General features: G+C 49.1%; 1 protein-coding gene across 2 annotated transcripts in view; it reads left to right on the top strand.

Moving 5' to 3' along the window:
• The first annotated feature begins 3,708 nt into the window (after positions 1–3,708).
• Positions 3,709–21,936, top strand: part of LOC115471913 (dimethylaniline monooxygenase [N-oxide-forming] 5-like) — a 77,509-nt gene continuing 59,281 nt past the window's right edge. The window contains exon 1 of one of the 2 annotated variants that reach the window (XM_030205848.1): positions 3,709–3,810. The gene's annotated coding sequence lies outside the window, so the exon portion shown is untranslated. Of the gene's footprint in view, positions 3,811–19,204; positions 19,297–21,936 lie in introns of those variants that run through there. The other variant, XM_030205852.1, reaches the window with a different exon arrangement.

Here is a 21,936-nt window from a genome sequence, read left to right as displayed (position 1 = left end):
GTGAGATCTGCCACCTTCGCACCAGGCAGGCAAGTCATCAGGCGATCCTCACGTCCACCAGCCACCCAGCTATCTATATGCCTAATGATCAAATCACCAACTACAACAGCTGTCCTAACCTTTCTCTCCCGGGCAGCACTTGGAGACATATCCTCGGTGCGAGAGGATAGTACATCCCCTGGTGGGCAAGTCCTGGCTACAGGAGTACTTCCTTCTTCACCAGGGTGATGCTCTCCTTCTAGGAGACCTCCCTCCTCCAAGGTAGCACAAGGGCTACCAGACTGGAGGTGGGACTTCTCTACAACATCCCTGTAGGTCTCCTCTATGTATCTCTCTGTCTCCCTCAGCTCCACCAAGTCTGCTACTCTAGCCTCAAGAGAACGGACACGTTCTCTGAGAGCTAGGAGATCTTTGCATTGGGCACACACATATGACATCTCACCAACTGGGAGATAATCATACACGTGACACTCAATGCAAAAGACTGGATAGCACCCCTCTTGCTGCTGGACTGCTGACTCCATCTTAGTATTTTTGAATTTTTCAATAATTTAAAGCTTGATACAGCATTAAGGATATTTGTCTAATATAAAAGTGTCTTTTAGATTATATAGTATATTGTATGATTTATTTAGTGTTTCCTTCTTAGATGGTAATGAAATGTATTTAAAACTCTGTAAGAGCACTCCTTGCTTATTACCCAAATTACAATAACTGACTATAAATGAAGAGTTGTCCTAGGGGTGGGTGGGAAGACTAAACTGGATCCTGCAGTCCCTGGTAGATTCTATGTGTTAATGCTGTGGTACAAAGTTTTTAAAACTAAGTGGAAAAGACTATGGAAATTAGTCATCTTATTTTCTAACTCCTCTTACTCTCTTACCTATCTGTTAACCATCTCTCTGACCTCATGTTCAACTTTCTTTAAATTAGTCATCTTACTTTCTAACTCTTCTATCTATATGTTCCATCTTTGCTTATACCCTACACTGTCAATTAAATGTCTACTACATATTGTGTTGACATTATAAGTAGCAAACTATGCCATACTTTGTATTGCTATTTGAATATTTTCACTGCTGTAATTGTCTATTGCTTATGTTTGATTTATTCTTAATGAACACCACCTTGAGTGAATTCCTTCAAAAAGGCGTTAGATAAATCCTAATAGAGAGTGAGGTGGATAAGGAAAATTTGGGCCATGATTCCTGTTGCACTGCAGTGGCCCCAGTTGAACTCTGGTGCTCTCTCTTCACTTCTGCACACCTAGGGATACTCTCTGCTTATCTCATGCCTTCTTGCATTCTTTTACTGTTTTTATCTCCCTCACCTTCACTGGGAGGTCATTCTCATTCTGGGCACAGAGTTCTTTAAGAAAAATGCTTATCACTTTTATCGTCTTTTTCTAGTACTAACGGATTACACAGCACTTTTCGTAGAGAGGTGTGGTAGCCGTGTTAGTCCGCTTTTAAAGGTAGTCAATAGAAATACATTTCTTGATTAGCTTTCGAAGGTTGCCCTTCTTCGTCAGATCGGAAATAAGCAAATGTTGGTAGATGACAATATATATATAAGTGAAACATCAAAGCATTTCAGTGACAGTCTAACAGGATGGGAGTGGATAGGTGAGAGACAGGGACAGGGGGATATGCATGGAGACAGGAGGGTGACAAAGCAGTACAATTTTATGGTTTATAATGGGCTAGAAAACCCAGATCTTTGTTAAGTTCTGCCTGGTGGGTGTCAAAATATTTAGTCGTTCTGACTTCAAAGGTCTTACGTTCCTGTATTGTTTTAAAGCCCAAACAAACCAAGAAATCAAGGAAGTCTGCAGCGACCCTGCAGACAAACCACTGATCACACTTTTGGAGATACAGATCAAATGGGGATAGTAAACCTCTCGAACCATCAATTATTACAGCATGAAGTCTGTGTACTCGCCAAAGGACTTTCATTTTGCCCATCCAGCAAGCTGGACGAAATTCATTTATACTCAGACCTGGAAGAATTCTTTAGAAAACTGCGCCTGAAGGCACATTTTCACAACAAAGGAACTCCCAACAGACCGGAATACAGTGTTAGACTGTCACTGAAATGCTTTGATGTTTCACTTATATATACTGTCATCTACCAACATTTGCTTATTTCTGATCAGACGAAGAAGGGCAACCTTCGAAAGCTAATCAAGAAATGTAGTATGTCCAATAAAAAAGGTATCATCTTATTTTATTTTCCATGTTTATTTTGTTTTATTTCTATTGATTACAGCACTTTTTAAAAGCGACAGACACTGAGGTTTGATAAATCCCAGACCTACAGAGCTTATAATCTAAAGGGTCTATATACTAAGCTGCATAATTGGTTAATTACATGTGCATTAATGCCAAAAAAAATGAATGTGAAACAATAATGAACTATGTCACATGCAAATGCATGCAAAAGGTGACTTGTAATTTTGTAAGCTGTGTTGATCACAGAAAGTTAATTATACCTCCAGACATGTTGTTAACTCTCCTCTACGATCAACTTAAAGGGACCAGCAGAGGGAGGAAAACAAGTCCTTCCCTATCTTTTAGCCCCTTCCTGCACACCTGACACCGCACATAAAACATCTGGGTCCCTCAGCACATCCCCACCCCATCCCCTTGTATGACATATGCAGGCCCATTGCAACCCCCCCCCCCCCCCCCGGGCCGCTGAGAGGGGGGGCAAAATTCCCCAGGCATGGGCCTTCAAGGGAGGCCTGGCACCAGAGTCTCTCTTTCTTGCTCCTGAAGGGACCCGGGTGATCACGTCCCACCAGGAGCAGGAGAGAGAAAACTCTGGCGTCAGGCCCCCCTTAGAGGCTGGGGAGGGCCCGAAGGTGCAGACATAGCAGACTGGTGGGGGGGGGGGGGGGGCTGCCAACAGAAGAGATATTCCTCCAGCGCTGCTCTTCTTCATAGTCCGCCGCATTGCCTTCAGGGGCTGATTTTCCCCTCAGGCCACGCATGCTCGGTTTTGAAATAGAGCATGCGCAACCTGAGAAAAGCAGCCGCAGGGGCAGACCACGTGGCAGGGAGAAGAGCAGCGCTGGAGGAAGTCTCTTCTGCTGGCGGGGCCTTGGGATCCCTGCCAGCTAAGGTATTACAGTTGCGGTGGCATTCCCCGGGCCCGGCTCAGTCTCTCGGCGACCATGCCCTCCCCCTCCCCACCGCCTTAGAGTTTCCTGCCAGCATCCATTACCTGCCAAGTATCCCTGGTGTCTACTAGATGTGGGTGGGGGGAGGGGAAGGAGCAATCCCTGATCACTTTTGCCCCAGCAGCTACATTTTTAAAAAATGGCACCTCCAGGCCCCTAGTGGTAGTCTCACAATACACCACTAGGGTCAGGTTGCCAAATAGCGAACCTCCTCTTTTACTGCAGCTTAGAAAATGGGCCTCTGAAACAACAGAAAGTAAAGTGGCTTGTCTAAGGTCACAAATGGAATAAGTAGGAAACGTGCATTTGCTTTTCATCATGCTGTTTTTAAAGAGAAGAGCCTCTCTTCCTCCTTCTTTTCCAATAGGATGAATATTTTGGTTGTACTGTGACCACATACCGCCAGAGGAAGAGATAAGTACTTGGGGGTGGGTGTTTCTGGGCAAAGGTTAAGATTTACTGCAATAAGGTGCAAAGGAGAGCTTTGGATGAACTTTGTCTAGCCTGACAAGCCTGATAACAATTTTGAAAAAAAAAAAATTCTCACTGTCCTGACAAACTAGGAGACTGAGCAGACATCTCCCTGACAGGAACAAGGAGAGATTAGCACAGCTGAATTCACAGTAGAGGTACAGTAATTCCCTTATCTTTTCTCTTTCTTCATGATCCTTTTGGGTTAGAGGTTTTATACTTTTTGAATACCAAAGGTATGCAGCTTTCACTCTGGCCATGCTGCGTTTAAAAGTGACAGCCCTGGGAGCTTTAAAAGGATTATGGTCGCCGAGGGGGGGAGGCAGGTGGGGCAAAATTCCCCTGGCCAGGGTCTCTATCTCCTGCTTCTGACAGGACCCAGGTGATCGCATCCCAGCAGGAGTAGGAGAGAGAAATTTTCGGCGCCGAGCCCCCCTTGGAGGCTGGGGATGACCTGGAGGAGCAGACACAGCAGGACTTCAGGCCAGGGCTTCTGGTTTGGCTGACAGGAGTCCCCCCCCCCCCCCCCAGGCCCCACCAGCAGAAGAGGTCTTCTTGCAGCACTGCTCTTCTTCACTCTGCCGCATTGCCTGCCAAGCGGCTACCTTTCCTCTCAGGCTTGAAACTGAGCATGCGCAACGCGAGAGAAAAAGCAGCCGCAGGGGCAGGACATGCAGCAGAGTAAAGAAGAGCAGCGCTGGAGGAAGACCTTTTCTGCTGGCAGGACCTTGGGATCCCTGCCAGCCAAGGTATTTGCATTTGCAGCAGGCAGCCTCGGCGATCCTAGGGGGGTGGGGGGGGGGGGGTGGCAGGGGTGGCAGCAATGATCCTGGGGGGACGGCAGCCCTGCCCCGGTCCCGGCTCAGTCTCTCAGCAGCCTGCAGAGGGGTCATCATGGCAACAGCGGATTACTTACATTCCAAAGTAGAAGTAATTTGCAACAAGTAGAAATACTCAAACGCCCTGGGAGCTTATATTCAGGCTTATATAAAGAGGAGTTTTATTTACCTGATATCCCTTCCTTCATTTTAATTCATATGGAATTAGTGCTTACTGATATGTTTGGGAACTGGGAATGAGAACTGTAAATAATTAAGAGATCCTTTTACTATACTGTGGTAGAAAGTGGCCATAGGATGCCCATATGTGGGTTTTTCCCCACATGCTAAGGGCATTTTTACCATTTTCAATGTTTTTTTTCACTCAATGAATAGTTAACCTCTGGAACTCTTTGTCAGAGGATGTAGTAACAGCGGTTTGCGTATCTGGGTTTAAAAAAGGTTTGGACAAGTTCTTGGAGAAAAAGTCTATAGTCTGCTATTGAGACAGACATAGGGAAGCTACTGCTTGCCCTGGGATTGGTAGCATAGAATGTTGCTACTATTTGGGCTTCTGCCAGGTACTTGTGACCTGGATTGGCCACTGCTGGAAGCAGGATACTGGGCTAGATGGACCACTGGTCTGATCCACTATGGCTATTCTTATGTTCTTATGTTATATTCTTATGTTCTCCCCTCTCCCTTTTTTCTTCTTCCTCTCCTCACTTTCCTGTCATTAAGCTATAGTTCTTTTCCATGTTGGTTATTTTGTATATTTTTGTAAACCACTTTGATTCTAACGCTGGGGAACTGAGGAACTGAGTTCGATTCCCACTTCAGGCACAGGCAGCTCCTTGTGACTCTGGGCAAGTCACTTAACCCTCCATTGCCCCATGTAAGCCGCATTGAGCCTGCCATGAGTGGGAAAGCGCAGGGTACAAATGTAACAAAAAAAAAACCCAAAAACAAAAAAAAAGGTGGCATATCAAGTGCCTAATAATAATAAACTTAACATGCTCATATGACAGAACAGTGTGTTTTAAGTCTGTAAAGTGTATTGGGTATTTCCAGAAGTATATTTCTCTAGTTTGGCCAGCATGTGGTGCATATTTATGTTTTGAAGCTGCTGCAGAACCAAGGCTGCTTTCTTTGTTTAAGCCTTTTGGGAAGGCAGTCTGCAGTATACTTTCAAACTTGTTGTTCTGGGCTCCGATTGGCCTAAGAGCTCAATTTCATTTGGAGTGTACTGGCCTTTTCCCCAGTCTTAGACAGGAAGAAAAAGAGAGATAGATCTCTTTTTCTGAGGCCTGTGATCAGTTATATTTGATAATCTGTGAGCAGCGTATTTCCTGATCTCCCCAAATACTTTTTAGAAAGTAAACAAATGTTTAGATATAGTTTTATAATTGATCCATATTTCAGTTACCTGTTATTGTTTGTTAGCTGATTGCATATTTTCTGTCCACTGTTCAAGTTGTGACAATAAACCTGTTTAGTTTGTTGACTCTGCTGATAAAGAATCCTGGTGGGTTGTGTGTTGGGTCTCTGAGTGCTTTCTGGGAACTGTAGGACCAGTAGGAGTGTGGCCTCCAGTAACCTAGAAATCACTGGGGATGGAGGAAGTGACGTCAGCCATCAGCATGGCAGCCTGAATTCATAGCTCCCTCTCCCAACGCTGCAAAATTTGGAAAAACTACGATCTAAACGGCAATAAACATCGCAAAATTGTAAGAACTTACCTCCTGACTCACAGGCGCCATGAGTAAAGCGGCCTCGACCCGAAAAAAAGAGATGGACAAAACGGAGAAAAGCACAGCGAGTAAGGCCGCTAGACACCGTGAGTCCCCGGAGCGCGGATCTCCGTCGGACTCAGATTCAGCGCTATCCGTGTCTGAAGCGCGAGCCCCTCCTTCCAAGAAAGGATTATCCGTCGAGCTCCGTAAGTTATCTGCCACTATCCAGTCAGAGATTAAGCAGTCAAAAGATGAAATTTTAGAGCGGATGGATACGCTCAGCGCGGATCTTAGAGAACTGGGTGGCAGAGTGGAGGAGGCAGAATTAAAAATAGACGAGCACGCCGAAATGCTAGATAAGCATACTAACACGTTGCAGACGATGGAACAAAAACATGACCTCCTGCAATATAAATTAGATGATCTTGAAAACAGGGGACGGAGAAACAATCTCCGTTTCCGAGGAGTTCCTGAGGGCGGAGACACGGAGAACGTGGCAGAGATAGTGCACACATTATGTTCTACCTTGCTGGGCTCTGAGGCAGATGAACTGAGATGCGAGCTGGATAGAGCGCACAGAGCTCTTGGAGCGCGAAAGGAGCAGCAGACACGGGACATCATTGTGAGATTTCACAAATATGAGACCAAGGAGAGAATTCTAGCCTCAGCTAGGAAGACAAAGAGCCTGGAGTACGGTGGAGCCCCGGTTCAGGTCTATCAGGACCTCTCGCTATATACGCTCCAGATGAGGCGGCAGATGAGACCGGCGCTGGAAGTCCTGAGCAAACATCAGACACAATATAGATGGGGCTTCCCCTTCTCGTTAAACTTCACCCTGAAGGGCACCAAATATCGGGTGCAAACTCTTCAAGAGGCTTGGGAGGCCTTACACGCTGTTGAAATGGTGTCCACAAAGACTGCACCTGGAGTGGTGGCGCCAGCTACTAAGACGAGGCTTCAGCGATGGCAGAGAGTCCCGGGACCCATAAAGCACAACAACCAGAAGCGCTGAATCAGGTTGGATCGGGACACTGGGACTATGCTTCCAGGGGATTACTCTGATGGGTAGGCATAGCTGTATTTGCCAATTGACTTTGAACACTGATATTAGGTCTGACAATAGCCCTACACCACAGGGCTTTGGAGAGCGTTGAAATGGTAAACTGAAGGGAGGGATTAGTAATGAAGCATGTAAGGGGTAGGTGTATGTGGAATCGTGTGTAAGCTGATATTGATGGGGGAGGGATAGATGTGGGTTTGGGCACTGTGTGGTGGGTGGATAACTTCCTAGAGTCCCACTTGGAGGACATCGGTCTTTCAATTGGTGTGAATGGAGGGGGCGGGAGGGGGCGGGTGGAAGGGAGGGGGGATAGTGGGATGTGGGGAAATAGGGGAGAGAGCGGGGCACTGCTGGGTATGAAGGGCGCACACTTTGCACTATGGCACTGTATAGAGATGTCACGAAGGGGTGCGACAGAACAGCTTTACTACACTCCATGGAGATGAATACAGACTTAAAAATTCTCTCGTATAATGTAAAGGGCCTGAACATGCCCCAGAAGAGGCAAAAGTTTTAAAAGGAAATAAAGCAGCACAGGCCACATGTGGTTCTCCTGCAGGAGACGCATTTGGTGGGTAGGCATGAAAGGCTTCTTTCTCACCCAGAGTATCCAGGGGTGTATTTTGCCTCCACAGCTGGGTCAAAGAAGGGAGGAGTTGCGATCTTGATCCATGCTGCGGTTGGGGTGCAGGTTCTTAAGGTAAAGAGGGACATGGGTGGACGCTATATTTTTATGCATATCAAAATTGACAATGTGGACCTAACCCTGGCTTCTATATATGCGCCCAACACAGGACAGGCTGGTTTCCTAGAAAGAGTCAGAAACTCCCTGGCCACTTTTGCACAGGGCTCACTTGTAATAGGAGGGGACTTTAATACAGTGATGAACCCAGGCCTAGATCGTTCAGGGCTCCCCAGAGGTGAGGGTCAGAGGGACTCTTTGGCCTTGAGGTCTTTGGCGCTCTCACTGGGCACAGTGGATCTGTGGAGGGTGAAACACCAGAGGGTGCGAGACTATACATTTTACTCTGCAGTATATAATTCTTATTCACGCATTGACTACATGTTTGTGGATGCAACCCTAGTGGAGCACGGCCCTGATGCAGGGATAGGTAATGTGACTCTGTCGGACCATGCTCCAATATGGGTGACTCTACCAAATATTAGGGCCGAAAAAAAAAATAAAAGATGGACACTGAATGTTGGTCTTCTGCGGGAGGGGGCAGTGGTGGATGGCTATAAACAAATGTTGAAAGAATACCTTGAATTTAATTTAGGCTCAGGGCCCTCGCTTAGCACGATATGGGATGCTATGAAGGCGGTGACCCAGGGATATTTCTTACAACTGGCCAGTAGACAATCGAAGGCCCGTAAGGCGCAGATCGCAAATTGTCTGGAAAGCATTCGCCTGCTAGAGGAACAGCATAAGGCCAATGGATCAGCACGGGTCTTGAGAGAACTTAGTTACCAGAGAATGCGCCTTGACTCCATATATTCAGAGCACCTAAGCATGCTACAGGCAAAGAACAGGTTGAGCTCCTATGCACACGCCAACAAAATAGGGCGCCTTCTCGCCATAAAGCTGCGCAGGCCAAAAGTTGAGCGGAACATCTTAAAGATACGAGATGCCGGAGGAGGTACCTTAAGTACGTCCGAGCAAATATGAAACAGATTTGGGGAATTTTATAAAGACCTGTATGCCCAGGAGCTCAATCCTTCGATGGACCTGATAGATCAATACTTACAGGATAGTGAGCTTACCTCTCTGAGTCACCAGCAGCAGGCACTGTTAGATGAGCCGATCACCCCTGGGGAAATCCAGGAGGCAATCAGCAGTCTCCCCTCACATAAATTGCCCGGGCTCGACGGATTGCCCAATGAGTTCTATAGGAAGTTTGCCCCTGAGATAGCTCTGCTCCTAGCAGATCTGTTTAATCAGGTGGGGAGAGGGGGGTCATTACCTCAGTCAATGATGGAGGCATGGATAGCGGTCCTACCTAAACCAGGTAAAGATCATTCTGAATGTGGATCCTACAGACCTATATCTGTGCTCAACGCAGATGTCAAAATATTGGCTAAGGTCAGTGGCGTACCTAGGGTAGTTGACACCCGGGGCCGGTCATTTTTTAACACCCCCCTCCAAAATCCAGTACTAGGCATACCGAGAATACAAAACACTCAGGACCTATAGAGCAATTCTACCATACCATAAGCAGTCATTTCTATGAGTCACACATGGAAAAAGAAAGCTTAAACACTACAGTGAGCACTAGAACATCAATTCACCTATTGTAAAACGAAACCAGACAGATAGTACAGATCGTCAATCCTGCACAGTCAATGCCAACTGAAAGTCATGTCTTTTTCACAAACACAGATACACCCTAATCCACTATAGAACAAGTAATCATAAACTTTCTATTTATCAAAAATTAAACTGAACTCCCAAGATGCCAGACTCTGCATACAATGCAACACCACAGAAACAGAAAATGTCCCCTAGTACTGTGCAAAATATAAAGACAGCAGATGTAAATTTGGAGAAAAAAACTAACAAATATCAATCACCACTTTACAAATTAACAAATAGAAATAAAACAAATATAGAAAATAAAATACCATTTTATTGGACTAATACATTTAGCTGTCAGAGGCCAAAACCTTCTTCCTCAGGTCAATACAGTATAGTGTGTTACAGTGTCCTAACCTGACCTGAGGAAGGGGGTTTTGTTCTCCGAAAGTTAGTCAAAATGTATTAAAATTAGTCCAATAAAAATATTACCTTATTTACATGTTCTATTATAAACATTTATTAACACAGCTACAATACTACTTTATCCTAAAGCAAAAAAAAAAAAAACCAAAAATATATATTTTATTTACAGTTTGTTGTCTCTGGTTTCTGCTTTCCTCATCTTCTTTTCACTGTCTTCCTTCCATCCAGCATCTGTCTTCGTTCTTTCTCTGCCATCCAGTGTCTGCCCTCTCTGCTGTCCCCTCCATCCAATGTCTGCCCTCTCTCCCTGCCCCTTCCATTCACTGTCTGCCCTCTCTCTCCCCCTTCCATTCACTTTCTGCCCTCCCTCTCTCCCCCCCATCCATCCAAGGTCTGCCCTCCCTCACCCCCCCCCCATCCATTAAGGGTCTGCCCTCCCCTCTCCCCCCATCCATCAAGGGTCTGCCCTCCCTCACCCCCCCATCCATCCATCCATCCATCCATCGTCTATCCCCTCTCTCTCTCTCTCTGCCCCTTTTTTCAGTCCCCAGTTCCAGCCCTCTTATCCCACCTGCCCCTAGTTCTAGCCCCAGCCCACACCTCCCACTTGCTCCCCCTTTTCAGCCCCACTATCCCACCAGTCCGCAGTTTCAGCCCCAGCCCTTTTCTCTCACCAGTCCCGAGCTTCAGCCACAGCCACTTCTCCCTGTCCCCTTTTCAGCCCCCAGTCCCCCCAGCTTCAGCCTCTGCCCCTTTTCAGCCCCCAGTTCCAGTACTAGCCCCCTTATCCCACCTACCCTCTTTTTCATCCCCCAGTTCCAGCCCCCTTCATCCACATGCCTTGCATTAGGGACCCCTTTTCAGCCCCAGACCCATTTTCCCACCAGCCCCAGGCATGGCTCCCATTTTCTTGCATGGCCCCTTCCCCACCCCCCTTCTCCCCACTCGTCCCCTTCTCCCATCTGAGATCCCCCTCCCCAACCCAGTCCCCTTCTCCCCTCTGAGACCCCCTCCCCACCCCAGTCCCCTTCTCCCATCGAGACCCCCCTCCCCACGTCCCCTTCTCCCATCTGAGACCCCCACCCCCCTTCTCCCCAGCCCAGTCCCCTTCTCCCCTCTTCTCTCATCTGAGACCCCCCTCCCCATGTCCCCTTCTCCCATCTGAGGCCCCCCTCTCCAGTCCCCTTCTCCCATCTGAAACCCTCCTCGCTCATCTAAGCCCCCCCTCCCCAACTTGACCCACCTACCACCTTCGATGACAGCCCTCATCTCCTGCCTCCATCCGGGGCTTTTAAAAAAAATCTGAAAAGCAGCATGGCAGGCAGTGCTTCGTGTCTGCCCTGCCTGCTTGTAAAAGAAAGCGGCAAATCTCCTCATCGACGTCGCGACGTCGCGTATTCCCTCACTGGGTCCCGACCCAGCGAGGGAAGACCCGACGCGACATCGTGACGTCAACGAGGAGGTTTGCCAACGCTTTCTTTTACAAGCAGGCAGGGCAGACGCGAAGCGCTGCCTGCCATGCTGCTTTTCAGATTTTTTTTTAAAGGCACAGGATGGAGAGGAGACGAGGGCTGACTGCAGTCAGCAACGGAGCACCCCCCACCCACTGACACCCGGGGCGGACCGCCCCCACCGCCCCCCCCCTTGGTACGCCACTGGCTAAGGTACTGGCAAATCGTCTGGCCCCTATTCTACCAGTACTTATCCACCTAGACCAAGTGGGCTTTGTACAGTATCGAAAGGCGATGGACAATATTAGAAGGGTGGTGGATATAATGAACTTGGCAAAAAACAACCAGAAGCCGTTATGTCTTTTAAGCCTTGACGCGGAAAAAGCCTTTGACCGGGTCCACTGGCCCTTCATGTATAGGGTGATGGAAAATATGGGGTTTGGAATACAGTTTCATAGCTGGATTCGGGCCTTTTACGCGTTCCCCAAGGCTTGTATCCGGGTCAATGGCGGAAATTCAGAATTATTCACTCTGCATAGAGGTACTAGGCAGGGCTGCCCCTTGTCTCCCTTATTATTTGCGATGGTGATGGAGCCTTTTGCGGCCCGTGTGCGGTCTGATCCTAATATCTCGGGAGCCAAGATAGCAGATAGAACCTACAAAATGGCCCTCTTCGCAGATGATGTACTGCTGTTTGTCACTCGACCCTTGACCACTTTCCCGTATCTAGAACAAATGATACAGCAGTACTCCGCAGTGTCCGGATTTAGGGTCAACATGGCAAAATCTGAGGCCCTGAACATGACACTTCCGGAGGATGTGGTGGAGTCCTTAAAGATTTCTTCTCCCTTTCGGTGGGCTCACAAACAAAATATTTGGGGGTGAATCTGACTAGGGAACCTTCGGAGCTCTTTAATGCAAATTATAAGGGGCTGGGTAAAACTATTATGGAAGATCTAGAGAGGTGGGGAGATCTGGGAACATCATGGTTTGGTAGAATAGCCATCCTTAAAATGAACATCTTGCCACGATTGTTATACCTTTTTCAGGCGCTGCCTGTGATAATGCCCAGGCGATTCTTAGCTAATTTACAAGATAAGTTGGTGCGATTCGTCTGGGCAGGAAAACATCCTAGGCTAGCGAGATCGCTCCTATATAAGGAAAAGAAGAGGGAAGGACTGGGGGTACCCAATCTCAAATGGTACTATAGGGCAGCGCAGGGGAAAGCAGCACTTGAATGGTATCAAGAATACCCGGATCGCCAATGGGTGCATATAGAACAACATTCGGTGGGTGACAAACCATTGAGTGCACTAATGTGGTTGCCAAAGTCTTTTAGAAGTATGACTGATAGAGCTTGTCCCTCCATAGCTGTAACACTCCATTACTGGGATAGTCTGTTCCCTAAGAGACAATGTATATTGACCCGGTATACTCCAATAGCCTTTAACCCTTTATTTTTACCTGGTACTGTAACGGGGATTTTCATCAAATGGTACGAGATAGGGGTGAGAACCTGGGGCCAATTATTTGAAGCTGATTCCCTGGTACCTTTTGATGCATTGCTGGACAGATACCCAGGGATGGAGGGAGGTGACTTTGCCTATTGTCAATTGGTATCTCTCCTTAAAAGTAAGGCGGTGAGGGAGGTGATGCAGTGTGAGAAATTAGACCTGGAGGAGATATGCGAGCGACATGCTTCCTCTATGGGATTGATAGGTTCCCTGTACCTTAATATAAGCAAGCAGGCGCCCGGCTACGGGGTACATAGAAGAAGCTGGGAACGAGAGCTGGGGGTGAGCTTGGGAGACCCTGGGTGGGAGAGCATAGAAAAAGCAGTTGTGAGGGTGTCGACCCATGTACCCCTGCAGGAGAATGCTGTGAAAGTACTATATCGATGGTACCTTACGCCTGCTCGATTGCGGCGGATCTTTCCGACTGCTTCGGGCATGTGTTGGAGAAGGTGCAGCCAAGAGGGCACCATGGGGCACATATGGTGGAAATGTGTTAAAATTCATGCCTTTTGGAAGGTGGTACACTATAGGTTGCAGACCTGGTTAGGATGTGCAGTGCCCTGGGCCCCCGAGGTGTTCCTGTTTTCTGCTAGGATCGCAGGCCTATTGTCATGTCAACAAACTTTGGCTAAGCATGTGGTTGGCACAGCAAGGGTGGTTGTAGCCTCACAATGGCGGAGGGAGGGGGTTCCCCCACTAGCTAAGTGGCTTAATAAGTTGAGGTATGTGCATGAAATGGAGAGACTGGTGGCTGAGCATACATAACAAATAGGGAAATGGCATTCTGTTTGGAAGTACATTCCTATAGACGCTCTGACGATCTAGTATGTCTGTAAAGAGAGTGTTAAGAAGGGTAGTGCCCAGTGGTGCTCTCCTGGCGGGGTGGGGTAGGGGGGTGAGAGGGGGGGGGGTAATATTTGCTCTATTAAAAAGTTGAAAAAATTTTGAAGTTCAGTGATGTTGGTATTGGAAAGTTGAAACTACGATGAGTTATAATGTATGAGGCATTAGTGGAATATTGTATTAGTCATAGGAAAATGTGTCCTGATGGAATGTACTTTGCATTTTTTGTGTTGTTTCAATGAACAATAAAGACTTCATACAAATTTAAAAAAAAAAAGAAATCACTGGGGATAATTTGAGAGCGGGAGAATCACCCAGAGGCGGTTGTGATCCAGTCGGTGGGAGGAGGGTGCTAGTGTAGAGCACAAGCGGCAGGTGCAGACGGACCTGAGCTGTGCTGGGGATAGATCCTTTAAGGGGCCACAGGGTAGTAGTGGGTGGGGGGAGAGAGAGAGTATGTGAATGTTGGGCTCAGGGCAAGGCGGTTAGATAAAACAGGAGAAGGGGTGATCCTATCTAGTCCATTATATGGACTGAAGCCAGTATGCAGAGCTTGCCATCATACTGGTTCACCCAAAACAATAGCAAACACTATTGAAAACAATAGTAAAAGATTATTAAAAATAAGGGACTGTCTATGCGTGGTCCATCTGTAAAAAGTCTAAAACTGTAACAGTTGGATAGGCAGTGCCTTAAAAGGTGGAGGACAAAATATATTTTTTTATTTTTGTACTTATTTGACATTTTAATTTATTTGAATGCTTCCCATATGTAAATATAAATATCAATTGGGGCACATGGAATCACATCTGCATCTGTTTTGTAGAAGTTTACATTTTAGATGCACAAATGGATTATTCCGTTTTCAACATGTTTCAGGGACAAGAGGTTTTATAAGTCAAAATAAAAATAAATATTTTGTTTCATGCAGATCTCTTTGTTTAAACATAGCTAAATGGGCTATAATTCCCTAATGCAGTTCATTGATTTTCTTATATTTTATTCTTGTGATGACTTATACTGTGCCTAAACTGAAAACTCTTATCTCTATCTGGTCGATAATAAAAGGAGCTCATTGTGAACACTATCCACCCTAAAAGGTTGTTTTCTGCCTGTATATGAGGAATTGTGATATTGGATATATATGTGTGTACTTTTGCTCCTAGTCATAATCCGCAGATAACTGTGGGTGACACCCCCCCCCCTCGCTCCGCAGATAACCCGGGGGGGGGGGGGAATCCCCCTGCTCTTTGTTGGCAGTTGAGCTATTTTCAGCGATCACTCAAAAAAAAATTTGCACTCAGCGGGTTGCTCTTTAGAGGGAACACTGTGAGTGCTTTCTGAGAACTGTGGGACCACTGGGATTGTGGCCTTCAGTACCCTAGAAATCACTGGGCATAATTTGAGAACAGGAGACTCGCCCAGAGGTGGTTGTGACATAGTAACATAGTAGATGACGGCAGAAAAAGACCTGCACGGTCCATCCAGTCTGCCCAAGAAGATAAATTCATATGTGCTACTTTTTTTATTTGTACTGTCCTCTTCAGTGCACAGACCGTATAAGTCTGGCCAGCCCTATCCCCGCCTCCCAACCACCAGCTCTGGCACAGACCGTATAAGTCTGCCCAGCACTATCCCTGCCACCCACCACCGGCTCTGGCACAGACTGTATAAGTCTGCCCAGCACTATCCCTGCCGCCCAACCACCAGCCCCGGCACAGATCGTATATGTCTGCCCACACTAGCCCCGCCTCCCAACCACCAGCTCTGCCACCCATTCTAGGCTAAGCTCCTGAGGATCCCTTTCTTCTGCACAGGATTCCTTTATGTTTATCCCACGCATGTTTGAATTCCGTTACCGTTTTCATCTCCACCACCTCCCGCGGGAGGGCATTCCAGCTTAGACTTGGTGAGAGAAGGCTCGGTCTCTAGAGAGCAGGAAGGGTGCTGGGCTGGCTCCTTCCCCAGGTGGGCAGAGAGGCCCGGGGAAGAGTTTCCCAGGAAAGGCCCAGGACATGGGGCCTCTGGGCCCTACGGACCAGAAGGCCCGGAAGGGTTGTGTGCAGCTCAGTCCAGCCTCGGGGAGCAGAGAAAGGAGCCCTGTGGACCGCAGGGCTCAGCGTCTCCGAGATGAAGAGGTAACAGGTACCTCCTCCATGACCCAGCGGTTTCCGGAAAGGGAGCCTGAAGAACATGGAGGGGGGAGGTGGATAGGGAGGGCCTCGGGCCTCCAGAAGGTGGAAGGAGAGGAGCCGAAGTGATTGGTCGGAGGAGGAGGAGGAAGACAGGGAGGATGGTGTACGGTCGGTGAGTGAAGGACCGGGGCACTTGGCTAAAGAAGTGGTACAAAGGGTGCGAATGATTAAAGCCCTGGAGAAAGACATAGAGGAGCAGGGGAAACGGCTGAAGATGGCAAAAGCCATGACTAGGCTGGCCCCGGGAGATAAACGGGACATTTACAAGAAAGAAGAGGCTCGTTTGTTAAAGCAGCTTCAACACAAAGAAAAGACTTTGGTTTCATTAAAGAAGAATACTGATAATCCCTTAAGGGAAATTTACATAAACTAGGAGAGAATGGCACAAGGCACAGCAAAATCTCAGAGTCAGGTTTCCCCAGTATATACAGCAGAACTTTTTCAACAACAACAGTGTGTGAGTGAGGACTTGCCAGCTACAAACACTGGACATACACTGCAATTTATGAAGGGCTTAGCAAGTCAAACAGATTCTGGTGCACTTACTGTGATGGCTGCTTCTGGTAATGAGAGGGGAGGAGGCAGCAGGGAGTCCCTAGTATCTCTGGAGCCTACAAGGACAGAGAAAGAGCTTCAAAAGGCTCCTACACATTTGCAGGCTATGGAAACCAGAGATAGAGACTTTTTCATACAAGAGCTCCAGACAAGTGTTCCTAGTCTTGCAGAAAGAAGGTTTCCTGAAGAAGGTAAAAAGGACAGTTTTACTCTGGTTGAAGGTGCATTTGTGGAAGAACTATTGCCAGCAATGTTGCCAGGTGGAAAATTTTTTTCCCACCCAAACCAGCCTAAATCCAGCCCAAAACCCGCCCAAACTCAAACCCCGCCCCCGACACCCCCACCCCCGCGTCATCAACCCCGCCCCCGCCGTCATCGGCCCCCGCCTCCCACGTCATCGGCCCCACCCAGAACATCATCGGCCCCGCCCAAAACGTCACTAACCCCGCCCCCGCGGCTGAAAAACCCGCCCAAAAAACAAAAAAGAAGCCCAAAAAACCGCAACCCGCCGCGGGCAAAAATTTCCCACGGCGGGTCGCGGCAGGGGCGTAGCCACGGTGGGCCTGGGTTGGCCCAGGCCCACCCATTTTCCCTCCAGGCCCGCCCATCCGCATTGCTGTCTCCCTTTTGTCCCATGGAGGCAGCGCTTCCTTCCTGCCCTGTCTTCTCCTGAAGCTCGGCTGCATCGGTCCTTCCCTGCAAGTAGAATCCTCCTTCGCCGGTCGCGCAGCTACGCTCCTCCCCCTGCCGCGTCTATCTGGCCCTCTGTGATGCACTTCCTGTTTAGGGCCAGATGAACGCGGCAGGGGGAGGAGCGAAGCTCCATGTGCATGGCAGCGCAGCGCAACCGGCGAAGGAGGATTCTACTTGCAGGGAGGGACCGATGCAGCGGAGCTTTGGGAGAAGACAGGGCAGGAAGGAAGCGCTGCCTCCGTGGGACAAAAGGGAGACAGCAATGCGGATGGGCGGGCCTGGAGGGAAAATGGCTGAGCTGCTGGGACATGGGAGGGAGAGGAAGAAGGGACTGGAAGGAAGGGAGAGAGTTGCTGGGACATGGGAGGGAGAGGAAGAAGGGACTGGAAGGAAGGGAGAGAGTTGCTGGGACATGGGAGGGAGAGGACGAAGGGACTGGAAGGAAGGGAGAGAGTTGCTGGGACATGGGAGGGAGAGGAAGAAGGGACTGGAGGGAAGGGAGAGAGCTACTGGATATGGGAGGGAGAGGAAGAAGGGACTGGAAGGAAGGGAGAGAGCTGCTGGGACATGGGAGGGAGAGGAAGAAGGGACTGGAGGGAAGGGAGAGAGCTGCTGGGACATGGGAGGGAGAGGAAGAAGGGACTGGAGGGAAGGGAGAGAGCTGCTGGGACATGGGAGGGAGAGGAAGAAGGGACTGGAAGGAAGGGAGAGAGTTGCTGGGACATGGGAGGGAGAGGAAGAAGGGACTGGAGGGAAGGGAGAGAGCTACTGGATATGGGAGGGAGAGGAAGAAGGGACTGGAAGGAAGGGAGAGAGCTGCTGGGACATGGGAGGGAGAGGAAGAAGGGACTGGAGGGAAGGGAGAGAGCCGCTGGGACATGGGAGGGAGAGGAAGAAGGGACAGGAGGGAAGGGAGAGAGCTGCTGGACATGGGAGGATAGGGAGAGAAAGAGGGGAGATGGATGGAAGTATGCAGAAAGGGGAGAGACTGGAAGGATGTGGAGAGAGAGAGAGAGGGGAGACTGAACAGAAAAGGGTAGAGAGATAGAGACACTAGATGGAAGGATCAGGAGAGAGGGTAGATGGGTGGAAGGATGAGGAGAGAAAGAGGGAAGACACTGGATGGAAGGGTAGGGAGAAAAAGGAGACGCTGGATGCAAAAGAAAGAGGGGAGCTGCTGGCTGGAAAGAGGGAGAGGACAGAGTAGGGAAAGACTGGAGAATAAGAGGAAGGGGCATGTGGAGAACAATGGTGAGGAAAAGATGAAAAGCCATAGGTGGTGAATGGACAGGAAACCCTGGCAAGAGAAAGACGAAGGAAAGCAGAATCTAGAGACTGGGAGCAACACAATGAGAAAAAGTAAATGGCCATACAACAAAGGTAAAGAAAATAATTTTATTTTAATTTAGGGATAAAGTAATATGGTACCTGTGTTAATAAAGTTTCAGACCAATACTTCCTTCCTTAGGTCAGGAGAGGATACCATAACAGCGTTATGCTGACCTGAGGCAGGAGGTTTTGGCCTCTGAAAGCTCATTGAAAAGGGTGTTAGGCTTTTAAATAAATTTTCTGAAACCTGATGCACTGAAAAGCAGCACTTTACCCCTATGTGACAAATGCATCTGATTAGTGTGACTAAATTTTGCTGGGGAAGGGGGAATAGAGAGAAAATTTTGTGCCCACTCACTTTAGGTTCAGGCCCATCCAAAATTGGCAGTCTGGCTACGCCACTGGGTCGCGGAAAACCGCCCACCTGGCAACACTGGTTGCCAGCAGAAGAGCTCTGCTTGCAAACACAGGTGCACTCTACAGGCTCCCTGAGTGCAGGAACTGTTGCTAAGTTACAAGGAGTAGTTGCAGCTGTGCAAGCAGGCTCTGGGGAATCCTGCCTTCCAGAGCTGGAAAGACAGGTTTCTGCCAATCAGGAGGAAGCAAGGGGAAATTCCTCTCATAACACAGTGACTGGTCTCGCTCCTCGGGACCCTTCTGAGCAGGATGCAACAGACAGCTGGCTGGGAGCAGAGGAGCCTGAGCAGCAGGATATTCAGAGGGAGCAGCAGTGCAAGGTTTCTTCTGAACAGATAAACAGGGATCTCCCCTGTGGACAAAATCTGGAGAACAGTGACAGTCTAGTAAATGGTTTCAGTTTGGACTTGGGGGGGAAGGCTGCTGTGGATGGGGTGGATGAGCAGGGTGGGGGATTGGTAAGAGAAGAGGGACAGAATGGGTGTACTTTTGAAGCTATGGAGGTGGCGGTCTGTGATCAGAGGAGGGGGGGAGGAAGGGAGGGGGGTGGTGCTAGGGCAGGCTGCAGAAGGTAGAGGGGGTGGGGGGGGGGACAGCTCAGAAGGGGCAGTTGGAGAAGGGCATGGGTTTGGATGGTCAGGACGGTTCCAGGTCAGGGAAGAGCGGGGGTGGGGAGGGGAAGAGGTCGGTATATTTTGCGGCTGTGGTGAGGGGGGAAGGAGAGCAGGGGAGGGGGAGGTTAGGTTTTGCGGGTAGGGGGGGGAGACGGGTTTGGAGGAGGAGGGAGGGGGCAGGGGCAGATCCCCAAACGCTGGAATGTCGTTCAGCTCAAATGGGTGGGGAAGGGGGGTATGCCATCCCGGGATAAGGTTTTGCAGTTGGTACTAGGGCTAGGGTTTATTCCAGAAGATTTATATGCTTGCATCCACCCGGCTAACATTCCGGAATATGATGTCAGTTTTTTGACTCAAAGGGGGATGGAGGTGTTTTGGGAAAAGTACGAAGAAGTTCGAGGGAAGGGGGAATGGAGAAATTATAGGATGATTCCGATAAGCAGACCTGATCTGGTGCAGGTGATCCTTTTAGTCCGGAATGAATCCATCTCAGCGGCGGACCTGGCCTTCTGGGTTCAGCGGTATGCTGAATTGAGAACTCCACTAACCAAGCTCCCGGATCCAAGTAGAGTATGGGCAGGGGGGTGGGGGGCTTTAGTTAGGCTTAAACAGGTGGGTCAGGTGGTCCAGCATATTCCCTCGGCAGCTTTTATCGGGAGAGATAGGATCCTGTGCTTCTATAAAGGACAGCCAAGACAATGTTTTAGGTGTGGGTCTTTCCGCCACTTTAGCATGTCCTGCCCGGTACAGCAGTGTGCAAAGTGTGGGTCTAAGGATCATCTTTCGGAAGAATGTTCCTCTATCCGGTGCAATCTTTGTGGGGATCTGGGGCATGCCTTTCGGGATTGCCCGAGGGCTTTTCATAATGAGGGGGAAGAGGGTGGGGGACGGGGGAGTTTGGTCCAGGAGGGGGGGGGTGGGGGTAGGGCGGTTTCAGGGTCAGGGCCCGGAGGTACAGAGAGTAGGGAAGCTGCAGAAGGGGAGGAGGGAGGAAGAGGTTTCAGGGGTACAGGGGGAGGAACAGGTGAGGGAACGGGGGGAGGGAGAAGGGGGTTGGGTTCAAGTTCGTAAGAAACAAAGGGGGGCTGAGGGGAAGGGTAGGGAGGAGTTGGGTGGCTCGGGATTTGGATCACAGGAGTGTAGGGTGGAGAACCGTTTTCAGATTCTGGAAGAGGAAGGTAGGGAGGAGGAGATCGAGGAAGGTGGGGGAGGGGATGGAGAGGGAGTCCTGTGGGGGGGATGAAGGGAAGAGGAAATTTGAGGTGGAACAGGGGGAGGGTGGTAGGTGTAAGAAGAAGGGGGGGAAGGTCCGGATGGTAGGGGTTGGGAACAAAGGAGGAGGGGGGGGGGGTTGGAAGTAGAGGGAGTGGAAAAGAGGGGGACAGGAGAAGGAGAAGGGATTAAGAGGCGGTCTGATAGGATCAGATCTAGACAGGAACAGGGTAAAAGGGGTGATGGGAATGAGGTAAGGGGGTGGGAGGGCAGAGGAGCAGCTCAGAATTAGGGAGCAAGTAGGGGAGGGGGGTGGGGGCCTTCTTTTGTGAGAGGGGAGATGGTGGTCTGGATGACTCTAAGAAGAAGAAGGGGAGGAAGAAAGGAGGGGGGGGGAGGGGGAAGGGAAGGATAAGGGTTTTAAACTTGGTGTTCGGGATTGGGCGGAGGAAGGAAGGGATTCTGCAGAAGGGGTGCAGGGCGTTGGTAGTGGGTTGCTGCAGAGGGCAGATATGCAGGAAGGAGGTGAGCAGAGGATACCTTCTACTCAATGATGGTAATGGCAGGAATTGTATTTTTGTTTGCCACATTGAATGTGGCGAGTGTGGCTTCCCAGAGGGCGCAATGTTTGGCCTTTGATGGCCTCTCTAAGATACAGGCAGACTGTATTCTGCTTCAGGAAACACGGCTACAAACGCTAGAAGCGATTAGGCGGGCACAACGGGCCTGGAGATGGGGACCTTCGGTTTGGGGTTTGGCAGGAGAAAGGTATGGGGGGGGGGGGGGGTAGGGATCTTATTTAAAACACATAATGTAGATATTCAAAAAGTGATAGAGTTAGGTATAGGGAGGTGTTTGGTGGTAGATGTGTTGTGGCATGGGGTGGCGTTGCGGATTATTAATATTTATGGGCCTCAAAGTAAGAAGGAACGTTCCTCGTTGTTTGGGAAAGTTAAACCTTATCTCTATACAGCACGTCAGGTGGTTTGGGGGGGGGGGGGATTTTAATACTATTTTAAGGAGGCAGGATAGTGGGGGGAGGACAGCGCAGGTGAGGTATGATGGGGTACATTTGGCCGGGATAATGAAAGGGGCAGGGCTGGTTGATGTGCACATAGAACATTCCCCTGAGGT

The sequence above is a fragment of the Microcaecilia unicolor genome, chromosome 6, assembly GCF_901765095.1.
Source record: "Microcaecilia unicolor chromosome 6, aMicUni1.1, whole genome shotgun sequence".
In the NCBI taxonomy this organism is placed as follows: Eukaryota; Metazoa; Chordata; class Amphibia; order Gymnophiona; family Siphonopidae; genus Microcaecilia; species Microcaecilia unicolor.
This window is presented reverse-complemented; position numbering and strand designations above follow the sequence as displayed.